At 39.8% G+C, this 22,720-nt stretch overlaps 1 protein-coding gene across 2 annotated transcripts in view; it reads left to right on the top strand.

Moving 5' to 3' along the window:
• Window positions 1–9,335: 9,335 nt before the first annotated feature.
• The window catches only part of usp53a (ubiquitin specific peptidase 53a), a 42,996-nt gene continuing 29,611 nt past the window's right edge, over window positions 9,336–22,720 (top strand). For both annotated transcript variants that reach the window (XM_080052208.1, XM_080052207.1), the window contains exon 1: window positions 9,336–9,735. The gene's annotated coding sequence lies outside the window, so the exon portion shown is untranslated. The remainder of the gene's footprint in view (window positions 9,736–22,720) is intronic.

Genomic DNA, 22,720 nt, shown 5'->3' with positions numbered 1-22,720 from the left:
GCCAACGCTCTGTAAACTGGTAGGTAAACAGAGGGGGGGCACCGTAGCTGGCTACATGCCGTTAACTGACCCTGTGAAGCTGTGTATTAACACTGGCTTTTTTCCCAGCACAAACATATCTTTGACAAGTAGCAGATCATGAGGAGATATTCACTGATTTTGACAAAAAGTGATTTTGACATGAAGCCTTCTCCGTAATGGCTGACTCCACCTTTAACACAAACACTTTGGAGATGCTCTTGTCTTTTGGACATGGATGTACATCTATAACGTATTCCACACCATGCCCCAAGGTGATCATTCCACAGCGAACATGGTCTGCTCTACACCGACAGCTCACTTGAATGAATGATGCTTTCAACGCTTTGTGTGTTCTAGTCGTATGCAAGACTATCACTTATCGCATGTGTGTGAGAGGCCAAAGATACATGTGAGCCACTGCAAGGCGCCTCAAGGTTACACAGCGCGACAAATCAAATCTGCTCCAGTGACAGCGGGCCGCTTGACGGATGTGTCTCTCACCTTTTGGCTATGCTATGCCCATGTTGTATATGGACAGGGGGATTGATGGCAGAGTGGGCCTGATGAGCTGTGCCCCACTCCTTATCTCCTCTCTCTCTGTTTATTACTGCAGCACTTAGGAATTCATCTCCGAAGATAACGGCCTACGAGTAAACAGACTTGACTGAGTGCAACTCACCGGCGTGTTTTTACAAGAGACGATGTACAATGCATTAACCCAGTTTGTAAAAGCTGCCATTTTGTTATTCTGTTTGCCATACCATTGCAGTGATATTTTTTTTCATAACCTTCATCAAATCGTTTTAATCAGCGGTTAATCTATCTAGGTTGTTTTTTAGGACTTTCACCAACAAACTTGATCCTGCCAATGACTAAAATAATTCCAATTTAAATTTTGCTCACCACAAGTGAAGTGTGGTCCAAATAATAATCTAAAAAAAATATATATATATATATATTATGAATTGCTTCCCAGATTTTCCTCTGCCCATGTCCAGCAGCATCGGCAGCATTCCACGCCACTGCCGAAAACCCTTTGGAATGTTCAGCTCAGTGTGCCATTCCTGTTTTGTATTTTGTATTGAATTCTTCTCGCAAGCCAAAGAACGGTGAGTACAGCACACCAACCAATCAGCATCCGACTGTGCCAGCCCGCTCTGCCAACTACCACAGGAAATATTGAGCAGTTTATCCAGGGGCGGACATGAACTCTCTTTGAACTTTGATTGCAGCCATTATCAAAATGCGTGCAACAGAAATATTATTGGCAGGAGATTGTGGCGTATGGTTCGGGGGGTGAGGGGGGAGGGGAGCCAGACGTTTCGATTATTTAGTCTCTAAATGTAACCAGTTCCCCCCTCGGGCTGTTTGCCTTGGCAGCATAGGATGGCAACAGGGCAATGGATTATATAACTCTGCACATTTGGATGGCCTCGTGTTAAGAGTGACATACTGTCATGCTTCTGTCATCCTTGTAATCATTGTTGGGGAGTTAGTGAACTATATGTAATGAGAAAAGTACTTTTTAAAGTAGCCTTCTGGTAGTTCAACTGGATTCCTATATAAGTAGTCGAGATGCTGTTTTTGTTGCAATTTTTCTGTGCCGTTAACGATGCAAATACAAACTACTATAGGCCGATAAAAGGAAAGGAATTCATTTTTCATTCTAATGTGACTATTGCTTCTCTTATTGAACACCCATTGACGAGCCCAGATTTGTTTCCAAGACAATTGCGACATTCCTTGTAATTGAGTCCTTGTCAATAGTCCAGATGGGACTGTTCTTATCACGGACAGCTGTTCAAATGTTTGCCCATTGTTTTAATGTTTGGTTAAGCATTATTTTTTTTAAGTAATTTTTTGGTTCATGACCTTTGAAAAACAAAATTGTCACTTTTTTTAGTTTCTGCAGTAAACTCAGGGGCATTTATTTCGCTGGCATGTGACTTTTTTGTATATTATTTAGTTTTGATTCATTTGATATCATATACATTGTCAATTTGATCATTTTTGTACAAACTTCTGAACTAAACAAACTGGTTAAATGAACTAGATAGGGAGAAGGCGAGGGAACCCTTCTCCCTGGGGTAGCTTTGCTCTAGTTCAACTGTTTTCCACTGTGAAGTAATTGGTATAGTTTGCAGAGCTATACTTTCAAATCAGCTTCCCCAACTCTGCTTGTAAAGCTCTCTGGATAAGAGCATCAGGGGAAAGTGAGTTGATAGCATGGTGGAGCTCAAACGGAGGTAAATCCTTTTTAGAACCAGCTTTAGGAGAGGGAGAAACCGCACACAAACACCTGATAGGAATCTAAGGGTGGAGTCCACACTGGTTATGTAACAAAGAGGCCCGATAAGGTGGGAACCTTTCATTTGTTTTTGTGTTCAACAGGTGCAAAGACGATGAAACAGACGTCAAATTTGGCTGAATTTCATCACTACCCTCCATGTTTTTTTTTACTTTCAAACTCTGTGACTTATAGCTCGATCTATAACCGAGCAGCTGCCCCTTCAGTATCTTTATCAACAGTTAACAATAGCGTCTGCTACTGTTGCATTCACAGTCATGTTTTCAAAGTCCCTGTGGGCTCTTCCATCTGCAGACACAGAGCAGTGAAAGCCTGCAGTATACAGTATGCTGCTGACAGACAACTGCTCAAGGCGTTAAAAATGCACCACTCATATAATAACAGTGTGCCAACATTTCAGCTCATGTCTTTTTGGCCCCATGACATGACATGACTTGCCTTTGCCTGATGGATGATGTCCACAGCAGATGGTAATTTTCCCAGGAAGGTGCAACAAGGCCCATTCCATTTGGGAAATCTAAAAATATGAGTGAAAAATCAAGCATCCCCGAGGTCAGTGGGGTGTGGTGTTGGGTTGCCCGTGAGGTGAGGTGAGGTGGGAGGGAGTGCGCATACCGCTCCTGAATGAGGTGAAAATTACGCAATGGCTTGAACTGGTTTGCCCGAGGAAAAAAGGCTCCAATCCATCAAGTGTCAGCAGGGTGTTGCATTATGTGCTTCTTATAAATAAACAATGGGGAATATTTATAAGGCCAGACACTGCAGCCAAAACGGTAGTTTTTTCAAGCACTGGAAAAGTTTGAGATGAGTTGTGTTGATTTAGCTTCCATAACATGTCTTCTTTCCTAGTAAGTATTAAATCAAAGGTCCAAAATGGAATAGCTTGTCTATTTGCGTCTGTATGGTATTTCTTATACAAAAAAAAATCTTAATCTCTAACGCATTTACATCAAATACTTTCCATAATCATTCTTAGCACTATTCTGAAGGTTATTACTGACAGATATGTTCATATGTTGTTCATTGTCTAATTCATAATACACATGCTGAAAATGCATTTTAAAGACCTGTACCATTAGTATTTTTTGATGCATGAAATGAAAAAAGGCTCTGTATCTTTTCTGTAAAACGTATCTTTGTTTTATAAAGAGATCCAAATAGATGTAGCCAAATTTGAATATTATTTCAAAGATTTCTGTTTTTTTAAAAAATAAAAGTAATCAAGTGGCAAAGCTCTATGATAGGAGTTTTACCCACATTCACCTGCAGTGCCAGAATGAATATATTATCTTTTAGTCATAATAAATACGAGAAACATTTGCTGAGCACTAATTTTACTCAAGTACAGAGAGGCTAACCTCCTTTTGGAGGGTTGTACACATCTAGATATTAGCCTGTTTAGACAAGTGCACTTTTAAGAGTGTGTTCCTGTTTACTTGCTAAAGCCCTGGAGACCAATTAGAGCTGTGCTCTCCCACAGTAATCCAGCCTCTGACTTCAACCCCAGGAGACCCCTCTATACTTACTGACTGGTCAATATGTGTTAGCCTCTTCTCTGTGCTTAATTCTATAGTCAGTGACAAATTATTAATTTAGGAGGGCTAGCACGGCCAGTAAGTAAATAAACTGTAGCACCGAGAACTCCAGGCAAAACACACTTTTCTCATTTAATACAGTTGGGAAAGAGCAGTAAAAGAGCTTTAAATGACCTTAATGTGGAGCGAGGGAGGAAACTGCCATCGTTTTTGATGATGTGGGGAAAGAATAATTAATGTGCCTTATCTTTAGTCAATGAAGGGTATTACTTTTCCCCACAGACAGCACTGGGGCCATAGCATGCCTCTCCTGTGCGCTGCAGCTACCACGGATACGGCAAACACAGCAGTGAGATATATCACAGTCAACCCCTTGGCTGCACTCCAGAATGAATGTAACATGGGCAATAGCCAAAAGAATAAATATAATGATGCCTATGTCATCCCCTTTTCTGCAGTAAAACTATTTTCACAGTCCTACTAGAGAGAAACATGTAAATTACTGAGTTAAAGGAATAGTTCAGCATTTTTTGGGGGGGTTGTATGAGGTTAGTCTGTTACCTTATGGGGGATTGCGATCAGGGCATTCACAATAAAGAGTTTTTTTGGGGGGGGGGGGGGGGGGGGGCTGTCGCTGTAGCAGAAGTCAGCCTTGTATGGTTGCAGGTGGGGCCAGCAGAAAAAAAAGGTTTCTCTCAACATATATAAATAATAACCTAAAAAAGTTAATTGTAAGCTAAATGTAGGAAACTCTGCCACCTTGTTGCATTATGATATACAGCCTGTGATGGCGGTAATGGACATCATAACACACACATACCATTCCGATGAGCAATATACAATTTAGACAAGACATGCTAAAGCCTACTTTGCTGTACCTTATCTGGGACTTATGCAGGCCCGTATTTTTGGAATGTAACTGTACTGAAATAAGTTCCAGTGTTTGATCTTTATGTCCTTACCAATAACAGACAATTGTGCGAAACCCAAGGCATTGCAGTTTCGTAAAAAAAAAAAAAAAAAAAAACTTCATTATTACTGGATTTTAATCCCTAGTTAAATATAGGACGATTTGCTTAAGGGGGGCGTCGTCTTCCGTGGCCCCCATTGTGGCATCGGAGCGTTGGCTAATCAGCAGGGTATTCACTACTGTGCGCTTCCTCATTAGTAGTAATTCAATATAGCGACACAACAAATGGTGTGCACACAAAACATGACACGCTTTGCTTTGTTGTGTCATGACACTTTGTGCGTTTTTTTTCAACATGGAAGTGACAAAAGGGCCAAGTTGAGTAACCTAGTTCAACTGTGCTTGAACTCACACAAATGAATTCTGAACAAAATATCTCATAATTGTGTCCATGTACGCTTTATATGCTCAAACTAATTGTGTCCCCCAATTACTTTTCATTGCAAGCTTTTCAGTTTGAGTTATTTGCATTTCCCATGAATGCAAAACAAACTAGTGCATGTATTATTACAGAGGCTGAGAGAGGGCAGATTAGGGTTACATTTTAATTAGATACTTTGCAGTCGCGATTACTACAGCATATGAGTCCAGTGTACATGCCTGACGTCCAATCAGAAGTGTTTTCAATTGATTTTTCTTCTTTGTGGTCAGTCAGATGAATTTCTCGTACATTTGGACATTTTTGTGTGGTTTATGTAACAGGCTACTTGGTCTTAGTTTTGGAATCGCTGCCCCACTTTCCCGTTGTATCTCGGGGCTATGGAGTACAGTTAAGTATGGATTGAAAAAGGACAGACAACGGTTGCTAAAATATCAAAATGGCACATAGCACATTTGGGGTGAAATGTTATTTAGCTTGCCCAGTGACCCAATCAAGATCTTACCATGAATAGGGGGCGCCCTTAGCTCAATTAGTAGGGTGTACCCCCCATGGGCCTCGGCCAGCAGTGGACCCAGGTTCGATTCCAGCCCGCGGTCGTTCTCTGCATGTCACTCCCCTCTCTGCCCCATTTCAACTCTGTCTCTACACTATCAATAAAAGTACACTATCATAAAAATCTTTAAGATCATCCCATGAATGTATCTAACAGTCAAAAAATAAATCCTGACAACCTGATTGGCTGTGAAAGTGAACTTGATTCTAAATTTAAACGGTATATGTACTAGTGTAGTGTTGTTGGTGGAATTGTAAACAAAAAAAAAGCCAACACAGGCAAAGAGAGGACTCACGTTTTTGTCATTCGAGCTGTGCTAATCCACTGTGTTCAGCAAATCTCTTGTTGTCCACTGAGACCCTTTTTCTCAAGGTGAGAAGTCAGGGCAAGTCAGGGCAATGGCACCATGCTCTCAGCAGGACATATACTGTAACTGCCTGGCATGTCTCCTTGCATAGCTGACAAAGTCTCGCTAATTAAACTTGAATAAAAAAAAATGACCGCCATCACAGTAGATTCCAATTTGCGTGGGATTTTGCTTGTTGCCGTGGCTTTTAGTAGAGTTAAAGAAACCAATTTGATCCCACATTGGGAAAGTTATAAAATGTAGCAGTATAAGCACTCAGGACAAGTAGACATATAAAGCAACAATGAATCAACCATATCTATAAAAAAATACAAATACATACAATTTTTTCTGCAGAAGTCCTTGAAAAGTACAATGCCAGTCAGGCAGCAACAATGTGTCAGAGCAATGGCAACGGTCAATTTTTTTAGAACTTTTGGCTCAGAGTGAGGCGAGCTGTGCTGACGCGGCACAAATTGCCAGATACAGCGGCTGGATGGCAAGCTGTCCAACCAAGCAAGGTCAGAATAGAAAAGTTAACATTTTGTGGAACTTGTTGAAGACCTGGATCTGTTTGATGCTTGTCTTATCCATAATTCATAAAGGGAGTGTATAATATATTCAGGGGGCAGCACTCAAAAGCAGGGAGGCCAAGGTTGGGGAATTTCCTACATCATAAAATGAATCTTCTCTTAATATGAGTTTAGAGCACCGCACTTATTTCATTTCCCATTGTATACAAGTGTATATATGGGGTTATAAAGGTAAGTTCACTTCATACAAGAGCTTTTAGGCCTACAACTCACATCAGTCAAACTCATTATTAACACACTCTGGAACTTTGTAAAATGTTCAGAGGAAGCATTATATGTCCCTGGAGGAAATGTGTGGAGAGGGAAATGGCATTGTCTCCTCAATGGGCCCTTTCAAGTACTTCCTGCGGGGAAAGGCTGGACCGTGCTGATACATTGGGACCTCAAAGCGATCACACTCGAACACTGCACACACAGTTTTCCTCGGCCTTGATAAGTGACTTTACTGATTTTTTTATTTACTGATTTTTGTTTGTTGTGAAAGCAAGAGCACTTTACCTTTAACACAATTGGTTAAAATAATTGGAACACATGGTTGAAGCGAAGGCACAACATAATGTATTTCATCCTACATTGTGAATACTCAAAGGACACTGACAATGCATATTAAGAGGCGAGACCATACAGACAAAAACATTGTTCTTTTTTCAAGCACAGATCAATTTTAAGATGTTTGTCTATTTTGCTTCCATAACATGTCTTATTTCACATAAGTTTAGTGTGAGGTCCAACATGTAGGTTTAAGTGTTCATTTGACTAAACCTTTTCCGTTTGTGTCTGTATATTTCTCATATACAACCATCTTTAACGGCCAATAACTCAACATGAGTTGAAGGATTTGTTCATTATGTTGTTCATTGTGTGATCTATGAGGTCAAAATGTCTTAAAATATGCAGTCTTGCATATGCTATCAGCCATATTGTCCTCACTAAAATTGTTTTAGATTCTCACCATAGTAGAACAAATGTATAACCAGGATAAACCAGAGTCAAAGTAAGTTAAAAATGACCTACAGTTAAAGGTGCAGTGTGTAATATGACATCATCAAGAAAGTTCTAGAAAGTTCTAGAATGCAACAATCCCTGGGTAACCCCAACCCTTTCGAATAATAACAGAAGCTACAGTGGCCTTCAAGGACAAGAACAATTCTAAATTTTAAACAATGCACCTGATGACATTCCAACTATGACACTTTCAAGATGGCGGCACTAGGTCTTGGTCCAAGATATGCAGAAATATGGACATATATGAGATCCTTTCTAAGGGAAAAATAAATAATTCAAAACATTTCTTTCAGCTATTATGCACTAAATTAAATGTACTTATGGATATTATAATTACTTTCTACAAAATCTGCTAGGAAATAAAACCCAAAATTCTACACACTGCAGGTTTAAAATGTTTTTGTTGTTGTTGTGTGGAAAAAAAATAATTGAAAGTATAAACTAATTAATAGTTTATGGCCTCATAATCATACACCCAATAGCCTATGATATGCCCTCTTGTGGAGGCAATCCAAACAACTTTTTCAAATTCATATAATTTTTCCAAAATAAAAACGTGTTCAGCTTGCCAGGGAGCCTAGAGCCTTGAAACATGAGAGGGCCATAACCATTCCAACTCAGCAGCAGCAGCAGCCTCTTGCTTCACACACACACAAGAAGAGGGAGAAAAGCTTTAATTGTCCATCTCTCTCATTGCTTTTCTTTATATAACAGGATCAGACAGATGGTGTTTGGGTAACAAGAGCCTTACATCACTTCCTTATACGCTCTTGCTTGTTTACAATCATCGGGGTCGTAGTTGTCATCATATTGCTGGGGTATAACCTAACCACCTCGCTTGTCAATGTTTAACACTCCATTAAGTGCATGTTTAATCATTGCCATACCACCACACACTGCAATGCATACTTCAGTTGCAAATATGCCTGCAGTTAGCCTATTCTATTGGAATGTATCCAACATATCCAAAATCACTTTATAATATGATTATGCAGTTGTTGTTTTTGAAGAAGTTAAGCTACTTTTAAACACTTCAAATGCGTAGGACTATGTGATGCACTTCAGTTGCAAATGAAGGCTATTCCTGCAAATTTTCTATTGGAATGTAATTTTAGAAAATAAAAATCAGACATTAGCCTATAACACAAAACAACTATATTACAAATATCCAAATGCATTCCATTCACCTCCTTTTTTATTTCATAAAGGAGGTGACATAGGATACTTTTAAAACATTTCAGATGGTGTGTATAGGCTATGTGACGCAGTTCTTGCAATGGGAGAGTTGTAAACAAACACTACGCATTGTAGTGGGGCTGCAAAACTGCAAACTCCCTGCACCATGAAGCAACATTAACGAGGCTGCCAGCAAGAGTTGGCACTCTGTTGGAGAGAGTGTGTGTTGGAGAGAGTGTGTGCGTCAGCGCCTCTGCTCTGTGTGTGTGTATGTGTGTGTGTGTGTGTGTGTGCGCGCGCGCTGTAGCTGTGGCAGCGCAGCAGCGGTGTACAGTAGCATGGCACACTGCAGTAAAAACACTGTTGAAGAGGCGGGGTTTGACATCTCGGCTCTGAAAACATCTCTAATCCGGTATTTCAGGTGCCGAAGTCGACCGGGGGAAGACCATTGGCTCACTACTACCGCCGCGCACCAGCGAACTGCAGCAGAGACGCAGCCCGGAATATAGTATCGCAAAGTGGACAGAGTACGGCTGCTGTGTCCGAAGTGGAATTTAACGAGCACGGAAGAAATACTCCATACAAAAAGCAGCCGGACGGGACGAGAATGAAGTTTGAGTGGCGTTAAGGAGCACAGTTCTTTGTGGTCTTGTGTGGTGCTTTAGTTTCCCAGCGTCCTACCTCTGCCTCTTCTTGAAGTACATTTTAACTAGCGACTCGTTCAAATTCTCAGCCCGCCCTCCCCTTCTCCGAAACTCAGTCAAAATACTTCAAACTCTCGCTCTCACTGGACTGGACTGGACACTACTGCCGCACTTTTGGGTTAATTATTTTCTTCTCTGTTAGGTGAGTACTTTGTATTTATTTATGTTAGTTAGACATGCTGCTAGTAGCTATTGAAAACTTATTGCTGTTGAAGTTGTGTCTCGTTTCGGCAGGCTAGTCTACGTGAGGCGGAAATGTAGCCTCACCTGGAGCTCAGGTAAAATGTAAGGTAGGCCTGGTGGTGTTAGCAACTGCTCCCAGTCGCTCGTATAGCTTTAGTTAGCATTAGTTACTTTTGTCAAGTTACCAAATGTGATGTATTTCAATAATCAAAACACCATTAGACAGTTAGACGTTAACTTATAGTTGGCATATTCTTCTTGAGAGTAGTTGTACGTAGTCGCGTTGTTGTCGACGACAGCTAGCAATGTGTCATTAAATATTAAAAATATGTAGCTAGCGTGAAAAATATAAACGAGGCTTAAATGACTACTCTCTTATTCATTCATTATTTCAAATCAGTTTTTCCTTAGTCTATTATGGCTTCAAATTAGCCTTTTAGGCTAGGTAAGAGTGTTGTATGTAGGCTAATGAAACAACTATCAGCTTGCCTATTACAAGTGTTGTCAACTCCAAGACAAACAAGCCATGTGAAAGCTAGCTGCTTGGTATCTTGCTAGTAGCCTATGCTTTGGTGTTGACTGAGAAGTTTCATATAGCATAATTTTTGCACACTTTTTATTTATTTTAAAAATTGACAAGTCATTCAGGAGTTAATACTAGACTGTATGTGAGCTCATTTGAAAGCTCCCCCTCTCAGTTGTGTGTGTGTGTCACTTGTGTGTAGTGTACCCTGTGAACCGGTTTCTCTCACTTGTAATTCATGCCTATGATAAGACCCCAAGAGCACAGCGATGATGAAGCAGTGAGGTCATCATCAGCCCTATAAACAACATGCACACTCATCTTTAGTGGCGAATGGTTGTGGAACATTTCCTTCAGGACAGACGGAGATTGCGAAAAGTTAATGTGGAGGCATGTTGAAGAACCCGTTTGGAAAGCAACATGCCTTTTTGTGACCTCATTGTTTGCAAGAACGTTGGACAAGGAGAGTTCTCGAAAGAAGTGTCTAGCCTACCATTTATTGGGTGTTGTGTGTACTAGTAGTGGTTGACCGATATGGTTTTGCAATGACTGACTGACTGATATTTAGAGAGCAGGTTGATGGCTGATGTTTAATGCAGATATCGTGTTGGATTATTATTATTTTTTTTTGCATTTGATAAAATACAACAATGTGATAGTTACTAATGAGAAACAAACAAAGTTGAAGTCAGCGAGGAGAATGATTGTTGTCAAAATCAGTGAACATCTCCTCACTGTGTGTGTGTGTGTGTGTGTGTGTGTGTGTGTGTGTGTGTGTGTGTGTGTGTGTGTGTGTGTGTGTGTGTGTGTGTGTGTGTGTGTGTGTGTGTGTGTGTGTGTGTGTGTGTGTGTGTGTGTGTGTGTGTGTGTGTGTGTGTGTGTGTGTGTGTGTGTGTGTGTGTGTGTGTGTGTGTGTGTGTGTGTGTGTGTGTGTGTGTGTGTGTGTGTGTGTGTGTGTGTAAGATTCCAGTGTCAATACACAGCCTAGGCTCCTCACTAGGACCAAACAAGTGGATCACATTACCCCAGTTCTGAGGTCTTTACACTGGCTTCCTGTCACTCAAAGAATTGATTTCAAAATGATGATGATTTAGGGCCAAAATACATTACTGGTCTGCTGATACGTTATGAACCGTCCAGAGCCCTTAGGTCGTCTGGGACAGGTCTACTTACAGTCCCCATAGTTAGAACTAAACAAGGAGAAGCAGCTTTTAGTTTTTATGCACCAAATATCTGGAACAAACTCCCAGAACACTTGAGGTCTGCTGTAACTCTCAGTTCTTTTAAATTGAGTCCGAAGACTTTTTTGTTTCCATGTTAACCTGCAAATTTTATTTTATTTGCTTCTTTTCATTCGCTTTTAAATGTTTTATAATGTGTTTTATGTATTCTAATCTTGCCCCTGTAAAGCACTTTGAGTGGCCTTGTGTCTGAATTGTGCTATATAAATAAACTTGCCTTGCCTAGGCTCTGTAAACAAATGGGGCCACAGTGACAAGCAACATGCCCATAAACAGAGCCTTGGCTGGATTTTTTTTATCGGCACACACACACACACACACACACACACACACACACACACACACACACACACACACAATATGGACAGGTAGATCGTGAGGAGATTCACTGATTTTGTCAAAGTGATTTTGACAACAAGCATTCCCCAGAATCGCTGACTCCACCTTTTTTAAATGAACATTTATCAAATAAATGTAGGGACAACTATTTGGAAATAATAAAAGTGCATTGTCTATTGCCTTCCCTGGTGTTGGCTCTAAAATATTGCCAAATTAAGGAGCAGCCATCTGTTATTAAAATAGAAAAAAAACATACAATCGTTCTATCACTATTACTATCTGTTTTGATAGAGATTGTGTCGGGTGATAAAAGCCAGAACTAGGTGTTTGCCACTTTGCGTTCTAAATTAAAATACATGTGTGTTTATATACATTTGAAGATGGGGAAAGTGGGAACGGAGTTGTCGGTCGTCATTACTTGCTGTTTATTGGCAAGCTGCTGTCAAATGAGAGATCATTAAGGAAGCAATCGTAATAGCACGGCGGAGGATGTTGTATTTCACTGCTCATTCTATTGAGACTGGGATCCTGGAACATGTGCCTTTGTCCTCCCTTTTCCTCGGCTGGACCGCAGTCAGGAATAATGGGTGAGTCAGTGGTGCGGTGTGTGTGACCTGTTCGGTTTCACAGGGTCGCCGCGGTGACCGTTTGCTGGAAAGCGGCAAACTCCTTTTTTTTTGAGCAGGAAGCCCCACACAGGAAACGAGCGCTGCCTTGTTTGCCCGAAGGCTTCCAACCACGTCTACATTCCGCAGGGAATTTAACAGTCAGAGTTTCACTGTTATTTTAGGGTTTCAGGCATGCGGGGTCACATTTTATTGCCTCTTCTCGGACATTTAATAGTGGCTAGACTTTTGCAGAGGCTGTTTTCATCTTCGCCCAGTCGCAGTACCCGATTTGGGGAAAAAAAAAACAGAAACTGTCAAGTTGTTAATTGTCACTTTGGCCCAGTGCATGATTTTAGATTGAGTCAAGTGTCAATAAGGAGTTGTGCTGCCTTCTGAAAATGCATGTTATAACCACAAACTCAATACGATTTGTTACCTTGCTCCGCATTTTTTATTCCATTCATTTTAGGACTGTTGCTTTCCCCAAACTTACGTAGTCATAATTTACAGAAGTCCTGTAGCTGAGAAGCCTGAAACACACACCCATCCGTGCACACACAGAACCTATTATTTGTATCGGTTATTTGCGCCCTGTAAGTGTTTCTTCAGCAACAGTCGAGTTTAATTTTAAATACCATCCAATTATATTATAAGCCAGCGTTTCAAGTTAATGTGTGCCTGTTAAGAATAAGTGTCTGTAGGCCACTTAAGTGTAGGTTTGAAAAAGGTGGGAATAAAGAACATAGCTAAAATGATTCTTGACGAATGTAAGGTATGACTTAGAAATTAAATGTCACCCAAAAGAGGGGACTTACTAGCACGCTTCCCATCGGACAGAGCTGTGAGGCATGTGTTTTATCAAGGAAAAAGTGGATCAAAAAATAAGTTCAAGGTTATGTATAACCTATGAGTGTGTGTTTTTGAATGGACTATGACGTAGGGAGAATTGTTGACTCTAGTCATAGATTATAAAGTGAACCTGTAAGCTAAAAACTAATGGCCTCTTTATACACTTCTTCTCTTGTTGTGCTGTTCCCACAGTACGTTCCTATTTCACATTTCATAGACATTGAATTAGTGTGACTACTAGATTGTACACACATTGATTCATCAGCAGCTCTTGACATTACCACACAAAGCAGATCAATTTAATCATTGTTAATGAAGCGATCCATCAACAGTTCACTAATGGATAAATTGGAGCATCCGACTGCCCCTGCATTCACAGCACACAGGCCCACATCTAACTGACTCCCCTAGGCTTGGGAGAGGTGCTGATGCACAACCCACTCTTTGGCTCATTGCTCTTAAGATGCCAGCCGTAGCATTTTCCCTATTGCAAAGGTAGGGGGGGGGGGGGGGGAGTCGATCCTGGAATTAGCTTGTCGTGTCTGATGGAGCCTCTGTTTATAAAGGAAGACAGGACTTCCTGTACTGGAGGAGTGAAAAGTGAAATAATTTATTTTTCTTTGGCTCTCTACTAGAATATATTGTACACTAAATTTTTAGCAAAACTACCATTTTACAGAGTTATATCCATCATTGTTGGTGTTCTCCCAAGGCAACTTTGTGAAATAGTCAAGTGATTTGATGTAAGAATGCCACACAAGTATAAAAAGCTTTTAAAGCTAAATTAAATTCACAAAGGAAAAGTAAAGAAAGTGTGTTTCAAAACACAATTCATTTAGGTCTTTCCAAGATTGAAAGATTGATTACATTTAAACTGATTGCACTTTTGTATTAGATCATGCCACAGACAAACAAACCACCTCACACATAAACTTGGGCCTGTAATGAGTTGCGTGTAGAACGTTTTTTGGCATTAGCAGTACTATCATACACTTCAGTTCTTACATGCTATACAGTACAGTCTGTTGCTATTCAGTTCAATCACTGCAGCCTGTCAGAACAAAGTGTAAGACCCCGTTTCCACTTGTCTTTAACATTTGATTTTTGTGATCTTACCACATTCGGAGGTGGTTTACTTCGCTTGTGTCCGATGTGTCCGCATTCAGATGGTAGTGGAAACACCAATGTTACTTCTGTACACATTAGGGACCTCCTACTCAACTGCCGCCCCCTGCCTGAGCGGAAATACGTTGAAAATGCATCACTGGCGTTCATGTAGCTTTTATAGAAGCCTCATGAACGTTAGTTGCATCCGCCAGTATTTTAAATGACAAGCTTTCTGTCCTGTTTTCATTTCACTGCGTAACTCTGAAAACATGTATATCGATAGTATTGACTGCATATATATATATAGAGCTGCAAGGCATCGACTTCCTGTTCTTATCTGCTTAAAAATAAAAGTCAACTCGCTTATGGCTAGTAACAGGCTTTTAATGTGAAGGCACACAGGAAATATTCTGTTCGCACATGATGCAGTAACTTCACTGCATATAGAAAGCCGTGTAGGCTACTGGTGGTGGTGACAAGAGTGTAGCAGACGTTTAAAAAAGCCGCCCGGCGAGCAACAATCTTTCACCAGCCAAAGTGGCGTAATAACTTACTCGCCTAAGAGTTTTAACTTTTATATAGACTTATCTATGATATTTACCCGCATTTGGCGAGTGTTAATGTAGAGCCCTCTAAGCAGTATGAGACAGTTGCCTATCTCGTCAACCTAGACTTGTGATTATCTTCGCACGTAATGCATTTTAATAGCAAATGCGATTAAAACTGTAGCACTGTACAGCCTTGTATGTTTACTTGTTTGAACCCCACCGGTTAAAAACACCAATGCAAAGGGAAATGATGTACGTGTTGATTTACATACAGAGCGGGTAAATGCTATCCGATCACAAGTAGACAAAGAAGTCAGATGTGAAAAGACAAGTGTGAACACACGGACTGAGAGCTGGCCACTTGTGATCAGATGACCAACATCAGATCATAATCCCAGGTGGAAACAGGGCCTAAGATGTCTGCTACAGTAAATGTTCTGTAGACTTAACCATATTATACAAAGTACTCTCACTGTGCCTTGATTATTTATAAAAAAGAAAAAGAACACTTGTGCACACTGAAAATGAGTTTCTAACTTTACCTAGACCTTTGTTCACCTACACCATCACCGAGTCATGTGTTCTTCTCTGTACCAACAGCAGAACTAATTGTGCAGCTAACAATTAAAAAGTTAGAAATACATCCATTATTAAAGTTTGTTCTTCCCTCAAAGTTATCGAACATGTAAAATGGCAACTGCAACTAGGATGATTAACGGCACCTTTGTAAAGTATTCCTCTTGGTACTTTATTTATTTTTTTGCTCCTGCTGCTTTTCTAAGGTTGAAGTGCTGTGCTGAGACTTTGTATCTTTTACCTCAGTTCATTTTTACTATCTGCTGCAGTCCTATGACCTATTTTCGGCACGGCAGTTAGTGATTGAACCTCTCCTATCAAATGTACTGCTCTTCATCCGTCACTGCAAAAATAACTTAAAGACGGACTCACTCACGTAGACCAGTTAGTGACTAAATAACTGACTATCACATGAAAATGAGCTCCCATTAAAATGTACTCAGAGGGGTTGTTGAAAAAAAACAACAAAACAACTTTAATACGGACAAACTGTTATATTGCGAGGATCAACCCAACCCAAAGAAAGGTCTTGAAGTAAAATGATCTGATCACCTGTAAAACTTGAAACGGATGGGTGTCAACAACAGCCGTCTTGGCTTACATGAGGTAATGACGTAAACCTCGCTCCTTGGTAATAGTGTGTCAAGCCAGTTGAGTCATTGTCTCCACCTAGTCTTATCAACAAGGAGGCAGTTATACAATAATAATCAGGGTTCAACATAACTTTTTTTTCCTACTGGCCCGCCGGGCCAGTGGATCCGAGTTTTACTGGCCCCTTGTATATTTTCACTGGCCCTGCACACACTTTTTTTTCTTCATAATTTAGTGTCAATAATTTTAATACCTGTATTAGAAAAATAACCATATCTAAAGGGAATATCTATACTGTAACAGTATAGATATTCCCTTTAGATTTGGTTATTTTTCTTTTAGTTAATTATATGAAATATTGATATTGCTCATACACATAATATAAAACCAGGCAAACATATTGAATTTGAAGCCTACAACTGAAAGTATGTTGAAAGAGTGGGCCAGTATTTTAAAGTCCAGTAGTTTGATGATTGTTTTTATTCTTGAATTTGGGCTGTTTTTATTACTTTCTCTATATGCATTAGGGATGTGAATGTGTCGACCGAATGACCACTTGCGCTCAAGTTGACTTTAAAAATAGAATAGAAATCCGAAAATCAGTGGGTTATGCCGTTTTTTTTTAATGGGAGATTTCACCGTGTACGAGTTCACGTCTGGTCGTGAGCGCGCTGCAGGAGTGTCACTTCTCCATGAAGTGTCAGCTTCACATAAGAGTCCGGTGTGGGACCATTTTTTCAAACTATTGATAAAAAACAATGCAGTGCAAAATATGCAGCATAAGTTAAACGCTCGTCTAAGACTATGACGTTAAATCACCTTAGAAACACACAATGCCTTCGTCCGATCACAGCAGCGTTTCACCGTGTGATCTCGCCAGCGAGTGAGCCGCCGCGCAGATGAACTGTGGTTTGTGGCTAAAATAATAACCGGGGATATTCCCCCCGTTAGCGATTTCAATGGGAAAGACTTCCGCGATCTGATTGAATGTCTCGAGCCTGAAAGCACAGTGCCAAACTGCGCGACTATAGGAACTGTACAGTGAGCCAAGTCCCTCCGTTGGTTTCTGTCTACAACCGACACAATCACCGGAGACGCATTCACAGCGTTTAAATAACGCCTCTCATTTGTATTACCATTGGGGCTTTGATGCAAATACTGTAACATTACGGCGGCAGATAAAGGAAAAGCGCAGTTATCATTTTCTGCACCTCAACCTGCTGTGGGAAGAAAGAAAGGGGGCAAAGCAAGTCGATTGATTTGTCGACTCGCAGGCGGACGGTAGGCAGCTCTGCCAACGGAGTGAGAGTGCACCCGCTTGTTGCTCCGTCTGTCAAAACGCCCACGCATCGGTTGTCCACTGGCCTTCCATTAAAAAAATATATTTTATATTAGGTTTATTATATTGAGTCTTAAATAAACACTGCTTTCATTCCGACTCTCAACGCGCATTTCAATGAACCATGATGTAGTCTACAAAAAGATACTGAACTGTGATTGGCCAGTCACTGGCCCGGGCGGGCCAGTGACTGGCCAATCAACTTTCCCTGCATATGATTTTACTGGCCCCGGGCCATCGGGCTATACATTATGTCGAACCCTGATAATACACAGCCTAGGCTCTATAAACTGGCATGTTGCTAGCTAGTGTTGGCCCCCTTTGTTTACATATACCAGTTTACAGAGCCTTAGCTTTACATAACACTGGATTTTATTTTTCAGCGCACATACAGTACAGGCAAGTAGCGGATCATGAGGAGATATTCACTGATTTTGTCAAAAAATTATTTGACAACATTCTCCAGAAATACCAACTCAACCTTTTTATTTATTTGGTTAAAGTCAATTACGACAAATCTGTTCTCAATATATGGAGTAAGACCTCGTTTTAAAATGATGCACACCGGTTCAGACAATGAATGTTATTGTGTCAAACGCACAACTCTTTCTAATCCCTCCATGCTCACAGGTTAGGTACAATATGTGCCACTCTGGCTTGTAACTCAACCAGTCTGTGTCTAAAAATGTGTGCTTGTCCTGCAGTGCAGACACTCCATGCTGCCTGTCACATGTAGTCAGTACAATAGAGACATTATCTCCAATCGGATTTTAAATGCATCATATCAAGCAAATCAAATGACAGTGTAAGTAATGTTTGTTATTGTTGAGTAAGCCCAAAAATGTTAAAAGGAAATTAAGCCGTCTTATCTCAAAGTGAAAAATGATGTTCCTTGCCCTTAAGAGCATTCTTTCGAAATTATGTTATTCAATTGTAGTCAGCAAGTGCCAATTTTGCCACGACTGAAAAATGGCATAACATAAGTGAGGCTGGCAGTTTTTCAAGTGGACCACCGTAATGCAATAACATTTCTAGGACCGAGTCGTATATCTCTACTCTCACTGTTGTCAGCAATGTCACAATACAAAACATGCCATGGCTTCATTTTCCCTGACATCAAATTGACATAAAAAAATGTGGACCCCTTTTCAAAAAGTGTAGTATTGTTTTTGCCTGCTGGTGAATTGAAAAAAAAAAAGTGAGGCTACACAAGTCATGTTGGATGTTTGTGTGTTACCTTTAAATATATAACTAAATATATTCTTTTTTAGCTAGAGAAATTGTTGAATTGTAATGTCGTGAAATGAAGGCAACATACTAAATATTTTTATTTATTTTATTTTATTTTTTTTACACGCTAAGAAGTTTGATGTCCACATATTGTATGTGCCTAGAGACAGTTTATAATGGGACCTAATCTATAGAGAGTACTCCCAACATGTTGGGGCTTGTGATGTAATTTGCAAAGGTGGGCTTGCATGCATAGGTGCAGTGTGAAGCAGTTTTCCACTCTGTCCTCTCCAGCTCCCGAAACTAATCCGAAAGAAAAAGCAGCTCTTAAGCAGTTCTGTGAGCTTAGGTGATTGCTTTGGAATGCTGTTACTATGGAGCCCAGTTGCAAAGTACAGAGGCTGAGACGTAAGCATGTTTTAGTTGAATCATGGGAAAGATGACTGCAAAATGCTACATGACACGTACTACTAAATGAAGCTTAAACGTTTCATTGGTTGCAATATCAGCCATCCATTTAGGGTTCTTGGAATACCCAGGATGGAAATGTTGTCTAACTGGTTCTTGGCCGAAACCTTTTTGTGGTTCTGGAGACTGTCACAAGAGGGAAGTTGTAAAAGTAGGGCAGTAATCTTAATCCTCCACTCTGAATAACAACATGTTTTAAGATTGTTGTTTGAGGTTTATTATTTTTTTTAAAGTGTTGTAGACTTAAAGAGGATGAGCCATTGTGTACAAGACAAGACAATCATTGCTCATTCTTGCTTCTGCTTTGCCACAAGTTCAGTTTTTCATAGTCACACAGGACAAGCTTTGATGGCACTAATAATGACATAAAAGAATATCCTATAAAAATAGAAGTAAACAAAATCAAACTCAGAGGCTATGACTATGTTCATCTTGGGGACATTCACTATAATAATAACCAAGAGATGGCTTCCACTGCCTCACTCAGCACACAAATATTCATCCATCAAAACCTTTCAAAGTAGTCTTTGTTCAGCCAGCGCGGTGCACACTCACTGCAGAGAATTTGTTGGTCTTTCTCACCGTGTCGTCGAAAGCTACACTGCCAAGTTTCATCAAAAGAACTGCATTTTTCGAGTGGTTTGGTACATTTCCTGCTCTTCTAGTGTTTAAAAATAGGTCAGGACAGTACTCTCTCTTATCTTTTGTAGTTGAGTTTAAAAAAGAATGACAAAGCGATGGAAAGACGAGTCAAAAAGGGACACCAAAGAAACGTCAAGCAGTATTTGTATATGGAAATTGCTGACAATCAGCTTTAGTTCAGCTCTACAAATGCACACTTACAATTTGTTAAATCATGGCATTGCAGACCCACGCAATGTTATTTTACACACAGCAGATCTAAAGGGCTGTTAGTTTTCCAGCATAGGATTATTCAATAACAATTGTGATAATATTAAAATATTAAAAAGTGTTAGGAAAAAATACCTGGTTAAAAAGCCTCTTATACTGAAAGATATGCTACATTAATCTGTTTCATCTGATTGTAAAGACCTTTAATTTTGTATTGTTAGTTTGTCCCGACCGATATATCGTCCGGCCGATTTAATCGGCCGATTATAGCACATCTCCGAAAAATCCAAGAGTGCCTATTTGCAGAACCATGGGGGAGCGGAGCTCCACCGTAAACACGAAACCTGCTCCACCGGAAATACGCTACCTTCTTCTTCGTTTTGTTTTACTGGTGGCCAAGTGGCCACGGGCCTATTTCAGGTAGCTGGTTTACTGCGGCAACATCATAGATAGTATAAGAAACAGCATACGCCGTGGGTCTAACCTGCTGGATAGGTGATTTGAACTACTCTGAGATTGTTTTCACTTTACGCTGCAGCTCCGACTGAAGAAAGAGTGTCACTGCCACAACGCGACCCTGTACAGTTTAAAGCAAAATCACTCCATAGAAATCTCCATCGGGATGTTTTTATCATTTCCTGATGATTTTACGTTTGATCGATCATTTATCTGATCAGTAGCATAGTTCTCAGCCCTCGTGCCGTTCATATGCGGCCACCTTACACATCGTGAACATGCTCTACATTCAGATTAATAAACCTATTGTATTGTAGGCTATGTATCTCATTATTTATTTATTTATTAACAGGACTTTTGTGCCACTGAACAGGCTCTGTCAGGTTGAAATGTAATTATGCGGCTGCACGCGATCGTTACTGTTCACTTGCGTGATCACAAAGTCACAGACGAGCCTCGTTAAATAGCCTAATATGAATATAGATATTTTACCTGCAAAGCTCACAATGACAAAGTCACCATCATCATCTTTCTGGCCATCTGAACTCTCATCAGTGGTGTCGTTAAGTGGAATTGAGACGTCACTCCGTGCTTGTGGAACCAACTGCCACCTGACAAATGTGATTCCTTCTACATTTCTGCCTTTAAATCAAGGCTCAAAACCCATATGTACACCCTGGTGTTTCCTCCCCATTAACTATCTTACCTCTGCACTACTATCTGTGTTTATGTGGATGTATGGGCTTTACGTCTTTTATTTTGGTTATTGTTATTTTACCTTCATTGTTTACCTACTGAATGCACTATGTACAGCACTTTGGACAGTGCAAAATGTCATAAATGTGCTTTTATAAATACATTTTACTTACTTACTTACTTATAACTCACCTAGGCCCTTTGGCACAAATCACCCCAATCCCAGAAATTTGGATAATAAGCATGATGCAGCAATTTAGGGCTGACATCGTGCTAACTGTATAGACTCAAAATGTAGCATACCAAAGCACTAAAACATGTGTCAAATGTTTTCAAACGTGTCTATAAGTGTTCAGACACAATAATCAAAAAACCTTGATCATGGAAATTTTACTTTGAAAGGCAAAACACAGTTTTTTGAGCTTAAATGTGCTTATATCTTATTCCATGTTTCTCCCTTCTTTACAGGATGAGTCAAATGGATGGCTCTTCTTAAATATGTGGTCACATTTCCAATTTCTTCCACGGTTTTCTAGAAACAAGGGGTGGCACAACTTCCAAAATGCACAACTTAGGCCACTCTCCCCTACTTGTTACTGTCAATAGGTGTACAGGAACTTTTTATTTATTGAAATATGCATTATCTAAAAAAAGTGTTAAAAATATGTCTAAAGTGAATTGACGCATTTTTAAACAACATTAAGCATTTTATGTAACTGCACCCAACCCTCTGGAACTCCCTCTCTCCAAACATCAGCATCTCAGACTAAATAAACTCATTCAAAAGTCAACTCAAAACTCACCTCTTTAAGAAAGCATAATTACACCGGACTCGGATTTGTCTGTATTTTGTTTTCTTTTTCTGTATGATTTTCTATATGTTTGATGTAAAGTGTCTTTGAATGACCTCCAATAAAGCACTATATAAATTCTATATAATAACTATAGCAGGGGTTGACACTAAGGTTTCAAAAGCACTTGATTAAAGTCCACCATGTTAAAGCTATTGCCCAGTTATACTGTAAGTAGGGAGGGAGATCATTAATTTCTATTCATATTGATACCATTATAAAGACTCCACAATCCAAATCTTTATTGATACTTTTCTATTATTTTGTTAAAAGAGAACTGGTATTATTGCTTTAATTGCTTATAAGATTAGAAGAGCTAAGGATAGGACTTTAAACAGGTCATAATTCCATATTTAGGCCTACTAATAATTTTATATTGCTGGGGAAACAAGTTTTTCACCCAAACAGTATTATTCAAGCTTCTCACGAACAACCTAAATTTCTTTTTTTCTTGATGTTACATTTGAACACATCATGATGTAATTTTATTGACCTGTGCCTAATAATCATTTTACTGAGCCGACCTGAACACATCACATTTGAACCGTTTGCGATTTTTTTTTAAAGCCAACTAGTTCTTATCCTGCAGATTTTAATATGGATTTAAAAACTATCACGTTTTTTAACTGCGGGACTTGCTACACAGTCTCTCGTTTGAGCTTGTTGATCA

The sequence above is a fragment of the Ammodytes marinus genome (genome assembly GCF_949987685.1).
Source record: "Ammodytes marinus genome assembly, chromosome: 23".
Lineage (NCBI taxonomy): Eukaryota > Metazoa > Chordata > Actinopteri > Uranoscopiformes > Ammodytidae > Ammodytes > Ammodytes marinus.
This window is presented reverse-complemented; position numbering and strand designations above follow the sequence as displayed.